The sequence below is a fragment of the Etheostoma cragini genome, chromosome 6 (genome assembly GCF_013103735.1).
Source record: "Etheostoma cragini isolate CJK2018 chromosome 6, CSU_Ecrag_1.0, whole genome shotgun sequence".
Classification (NCBI taxonomy): domain Eukaryota; kingdom Metazoa; phylum Chordata; class Actinopteri; order Perciformes; family Percidae; genus Etheostoma; species Etheostoma cragini.
The window spans coordinates 13,258,727-13,264,763 of record NC_048412.1 but is presented as its reverse complement, the minus strand read 5'-3'; positions in this window follow the sequence as shown (position 1 = coordinate 13,264,763).

Genomic DNA, 6,037 nt, shown 5'->3' with positions numbered 1-6,037 from the left:
TAACGCTACAAAGCCATCACCTGCTGTTAGCATCACATTCACTGCCATTTATTTGTGGCGCCACTTTGACAGTGAATAACTTTACATCTGAAACGTTTAAAGACTCTTAATTTATCCGTTGTTTTATTTCTCAAGAAACACGACAGTGTATAAAAGGCTCCATTACCTTGTACCTCACGTTACGGCTCCGTAGCAGACGTTTTTGTAAAAATAGGCTAACGATTGTGTAATAACCACGCAACTTACTGTTGCACAGTTGACAAATCAACGTATTGTCAGGAGAAGCATGCAGACAGTTTGAACTTCCATTAGCTGTTAAGGTTTAATTGCTAATGTTAACTAGCACATTAGTTAGCATTAACTAGCCTGCGCCTATGTTATCTCCCACGATATACCTACGCTCTCTGTCTCTGCTGATTGGGAAGGATTGAGATTTCTCTTGGCACAGCTACATGAAGTCTTACAACTTTCAAACACGTTGTCCACTCCACATCTACGTCTTCAAGCTCAGTTGGAGGCTGCGCAGTAACGCCTAGCCATCACTGGAAAAGTGCTTCTATTTTCCTTCACTGGTCTCCGTCCAGAACAACAGGATCTGTTGGTCCACTTCTTTTAGCTGTCTATGGCATTTATACAACAACTATGTAAATCACAAGTTTTCTTTAGTTGGTTTTTTCCTTGCTTGTGGAACCAGTGTGTAAAATAGAAAAAAAGGACAAATATGTGGGGCTGAGTCCCTTGCAGCGGCCGCGGTTTTCAATACGACCTGCGGCCCTTTGCTGCATGTCACCCCCCCCTCCTATTTCCTGTCTTCAAGCTATACTGTCAATTAAAGCCCATGAAAGCCTTTAAAAAAACAAAGACAAATTTCTACCCTGGTCATGTGAAAGAAATTAACAACGTAAATGATGCCTAGATAGACTTATGTGTAGCTAGTAGGAATTAGTTAACATAATAAAAATGCAGTGATAAACTGTATGTGACAGGTACAATGTACAGTATATACTATAGTGTAGAAAGTTACTTAATGCAAGGCTTAACGCACAAACAAACGGAAGAAGTCCTGCTTTAGGATGAAGCCTCAAATATTGTTCAAACTAAAACAACATCTTGAAGACTTCAAGATAACTCCTGATATGCAAACCAGAAAGTTTTAACATGTCAGCAATCACAAAATATGTAATTATTTGTAACAGTTTAAAAAAAGGGTTCAGACAGCCAATATTCTATATTTTATGTACTGTACTGTAGAGATATTCTTAACTCTAATATTTCTAAAACTTTTTGCATTTCTTGCCATAAAAAAGAAGAATTAAAAAAGAAGCATGTACCAGTGGCAATGCCAAATAAATCCTAAACTATTACTGGAGTCATATTATGCCAACAAGGTTAAACTTAGAAACTTAAACACTTTTCTTAAAGTGAAGAGTTGATTCAGTTGACTGTAAATACATGAAATTGTATCTACATATTATTTGATATTTGGAGGATCAAAGGGTAGAATTACTATGTTAAAACTTAAACTATTAACAATTTTTTGTTATTGACAAAAGCACTTAAAGCTTAAAAGCTTTCCTTTTAAAAAAAAAAAAAAAGAGAGAAAATTAGAATTTGAAAATGTAATTGCACACATACTTGCAAAATGGAATTCACTTCCAATGTACTGACACTGTACTGTAATGTGGTGGCAGCAGAAAACTTGCCGCCAAATATTTCTATTTTTATTATTTGGTTGAAAAGACACTAAAAACAATCCCCTAGACTTAATGTGTAGATAAATAGATTTTTACATTAGCCTCCAAAATAATATCATCATAATTAACTGTATGTTTATAGACGGTGCCACCATGTGCCAATTAGACACACTAGCATGATAAGATCATATTTTAAACTATATGATGATAAAAAAGAGAGCATAGATATTTGATACTCACGTTGCTCATACAGTATGTGACTGTAATCCATAGTTGACTCCTGAGTAAACACTTGTTTACTCGTATTTCTTTAGACAAAACAACACTGCCTGGTTCAATGAATATGTACTTACTGTAGAAGTCCTGATGTACAATTATTACTAAACACAAATGCAGTAAACTTTTTCATTCAACATTAACATAATCTATTCAGGAAGTCTATTTTGCCAAAATGTAGAATTAACACACATTGTGTGTCCCAGTAAACTGCCTTTTGGGTCTCTGAGTTATTCACTGGACATCTTTTTGTTTTTTCGGCTTCGGTGTTGCACGCAGTGAAATGCATGACTCCAGTAAATCTGTGCTTATGTAGCATTAGCTTCTAATCCAAAGCGATTGTTCAGTATATTGACTACTAGGACTGAGTTAGCTTTCAAAATAAATTTCAAAATAAAGTAGATTAGGGTCTTCAAAACTTACAATATCCTCAACTGTATAAATAAGAAGTTTTTTAAATTGTTATAGAATATTTTAAAGACATTGGTGATGTTCTCTGGTTGACTTTGCTAAACAATTTTGACATTTTGTCTTAGTTGCTGATCTCAAAACTGTCCACTTAACTATTTTAACATTGTTCATGCACAGCTCATGGATAGTTTTGTTGTGGGTTTGCTGTGTTTGGAGAATATATAATAGGGACCCTGAACACAGATTTTAATGTTCTTTGATAATTTTTTGTTGGACTTTTTCCACACAGCCGTTCAGTGGATAGCGTGACAAAAAAAATCACATTTTATTCAGACGGTAGGGATTCTTCAATCAAGGGTTATCATTAGGGTACGGTAGAGATCTTATTGGTCTTTAACAGCTGATATCTACACTCAGCATGGGTTCACTTTTTTCAGTTTTTCTTTCCTTAAAACCTTGCCTACCTGGAGCTTTCAAACCAGTATTTGTTCTTTTAACTGGAACTGATCTGGCTGAAGGGTTGGGGTGCTCATAAAGGACATGGAAAATGGAGCCTGTTTTTCTAAAGGCAAGTTGATTACACCCACAGTTGAGTTTTGGCAAATGAAAATATGCAGAAGTGAAGCAAAAGTGTAAAATGTTCACTTCACATGTATTAAAAGGTCTTGGAGTTCTTTGTGGTCATAGCTGGCTTAAACAGGTTCACTGACTCTTCAAGTCTGAAAGCATTTGCCTTAAGACCTCATTTTTTGCTGCTAATTCCAGTTGGTGGTCATCTAATCTATTGTTTTGTTCCCAGATCTGTTCATCTCTGATTTCTTTGGTATCACTGACAATGACAATCACTGTTTTATGGACACCACTTTCAAATAGCGGTTTCAAAAGCAATGGTCAGACAGAATGTATTTCACCGCCATCTTCTGCATTGTGCTGTTGATGTTGGCAGCTTTATACAATTTGTTAACTTGATTAATTAAAGGGATTCTTTTGCTTTATGATGACTTCATGAGGCCGGAATGAGGGCCCAGATATTTCCAGTGTTTATTTTCTCCGCTATCAGAGATTGAATGTTGGGTTTGATGTCAATATAAGCTAACAGTACCACAGTCTGTTTTTGACAAAAGGCTAGAACTCATTCTGATGTATTAAACAGTTGATTAAGTGTTTAATAAACAAACCGATTCTAATCTGTGCTTATGGTTGAAGTCTTTGTACTTATTCATTGACAAGATTTAGGCTCACATTTTGACTTTTGGGGTCTGATTTTAGTTTAGTCCCAACAGTATGTTAATTTTACATGTCACAAAAGCAGTTTTTTACATGTTAATAATTATGGAAAACATATTAATGTAAATTTAACTGCAGGCTTAAAAACTGTCGTCCTTCTTCTTTTAAGTTGCAAAGTCTTTTAAGTTGCAAATTGCAATTGCATTATTGTAATTATTTAGTATTAGAAAAAAAAGCAACTGGCAAAGGTTCCTAAATCTGCTAGTTAACAGAATAAAGACATTTTTTAATTATCAATGATTTTTAGTTTTTTTGTTTATGAAATATACTTTTACCTCTTCAGGTCTATAAAAAGTCCTGTTACCACAACCTGTGATGAGGGCTCAAAGGTTGACATTGCGTCATTTTAAGAGACCTCGAACAATTGGAGATAAGAGAAAATGTTGTAATTATCAAATTAACTGCTGCATGTTGTCACTGAACACACACGTGCTGTCCTGACTGATTTCGATTTGGCGAAAAGAAAATTTCGGACATTTCTTTCTCTTTCTCTTGTTTTAATTTTTTTAATTTTTTTACATGCACAACCAGAAAGCTACCAAGAGAGGGTGCTGCTTTACTGTAGACAACAATCTGCACTGAATTAATTTTTGTTTTACCCTTCACATTTTAAGTCCCTTCATATCACAACCAGTAGTAGTATTTTAGCAAGAGACCATACTATAGATTTTATAGAAGAACCTACCAAGTTAGGTTTTAGTCTGCATGTGAATATGATCCACAGGAATGGAACATCTCTGCACCCCAGCAGCAGAAGTTGCAAGACTAGCCTTATAATTGTTGATGTCTGGTTATACATCTTCATTCATCCACATTCAGTCTTTTTTTTTTTTTACCTGCTATGATCTCAGTATTTATTGAGGTGTCTAAGCTTCATAGATGGATGGTCTTCTTAATTGTTTCACCCTCTACAGGTTTCTCCCTTGACTGACATTTCTGATCTCACACACATCTGACATTTAAAATAATGACTAATTTAGATGAGCTGCAAAAGAATTGATCAGTTTTGACCTATTCCACACAGTTTGGTCATTTTGTAGTGACATGCTCATAGTGGCCAAACAGGTACGTGGGTGTGTCTCTCTACACAATGAGATAAGGCCACTTTAAGTGTTACCAGAGATTGCAGTTAATATGAAATTTGCTTTAATTTGCTATCAATGGGCTTTCATCTCCACCGAAGAGCCACTTCGTGACGGATGCAAGGTGTCTATTAATAGGCTTTATAACATGTTTAATTGCTCTCTCTCTTTCTCTCTCTCCCCCCCCCCCCCTTTATCCTCAAGGAGGACTAACAGATAATCTAACTAGAACAGCCTGTCAGATGTCAACATCACCAGCTTTCATCCACCCATCCCTCTGTTCATTGCATTCACATATTGATCAGCTCAGAAGCCAACCTTCACGTCGACTCAATTAATTTATCCGTCTGTGTGTTACCGCTCAGTAAACAGAGTGATACATACACACAGGAAATTAGAATCTGTTACACAAACACACACACACACACACACACACATACATAAAGACACAGACACAGACACAGACACACGCAGAGCGTAGCCGGCTGTACAGTTTTTGCTTGAGGGAAAGATCAAGAAGAAAGACATGAGGGTATAACATTCAGACCTCCAGTGACTCACCAATGATAGGAAATGTGTTTATTGAACAGAATAAGTGCAAAACAGAAAAAAACCTTTACACAAAATTTGCACTGATTTAATTATTCAAAGTTGTCAGTCTTAGAACAAATGTGTGGCAAACATCAATAATGTTTTTGGAGGAGTGGTTGGCATTTTAATAAGCAAATTTAGTTCTTTTCATGGGAATAATGTGTTGATACAATGAGCTTTCTGCATACAGAATCATAGTCACACTGCCAAAGTTACTGAAGGAATCCAATTCCAACTGGAGCCAACACTAAAAATGTGCACGCCCAGAAAAGCCTTGGATGAAAGCATTCACCAAGTGGCATATATTATAAGATCATATTAAGGTTTAAAAAGCCCAGTTGGTCTAATTAAAGCAACACCAATGCAGACGTTACAAGCCAAGATCAAGAAATTAACAAGCTAAGAAACCCTCTCCTGACAGTGACAGAAGCCAAAATAAGAAACTAATATGAGGTGCATTAAAGCAGGGTTTTGGTTTCATTCAATGTTCAACAAGGAAAATGAAAACATGATTTCTCACTCGTTTCTATCCCGACTCTACTCTTCACATCCGCGTTTACTTAATTATCTGTGATGGGATCAAATAAGTGGATTAAATCAAGCACACTTTCAAAGATGCTATAAAGCAGGGGTCATCAACTATATTTGTCAGAGGGCCAGAATTTTACCAGACAGTCTCCTTGGGGGCCGGACCCT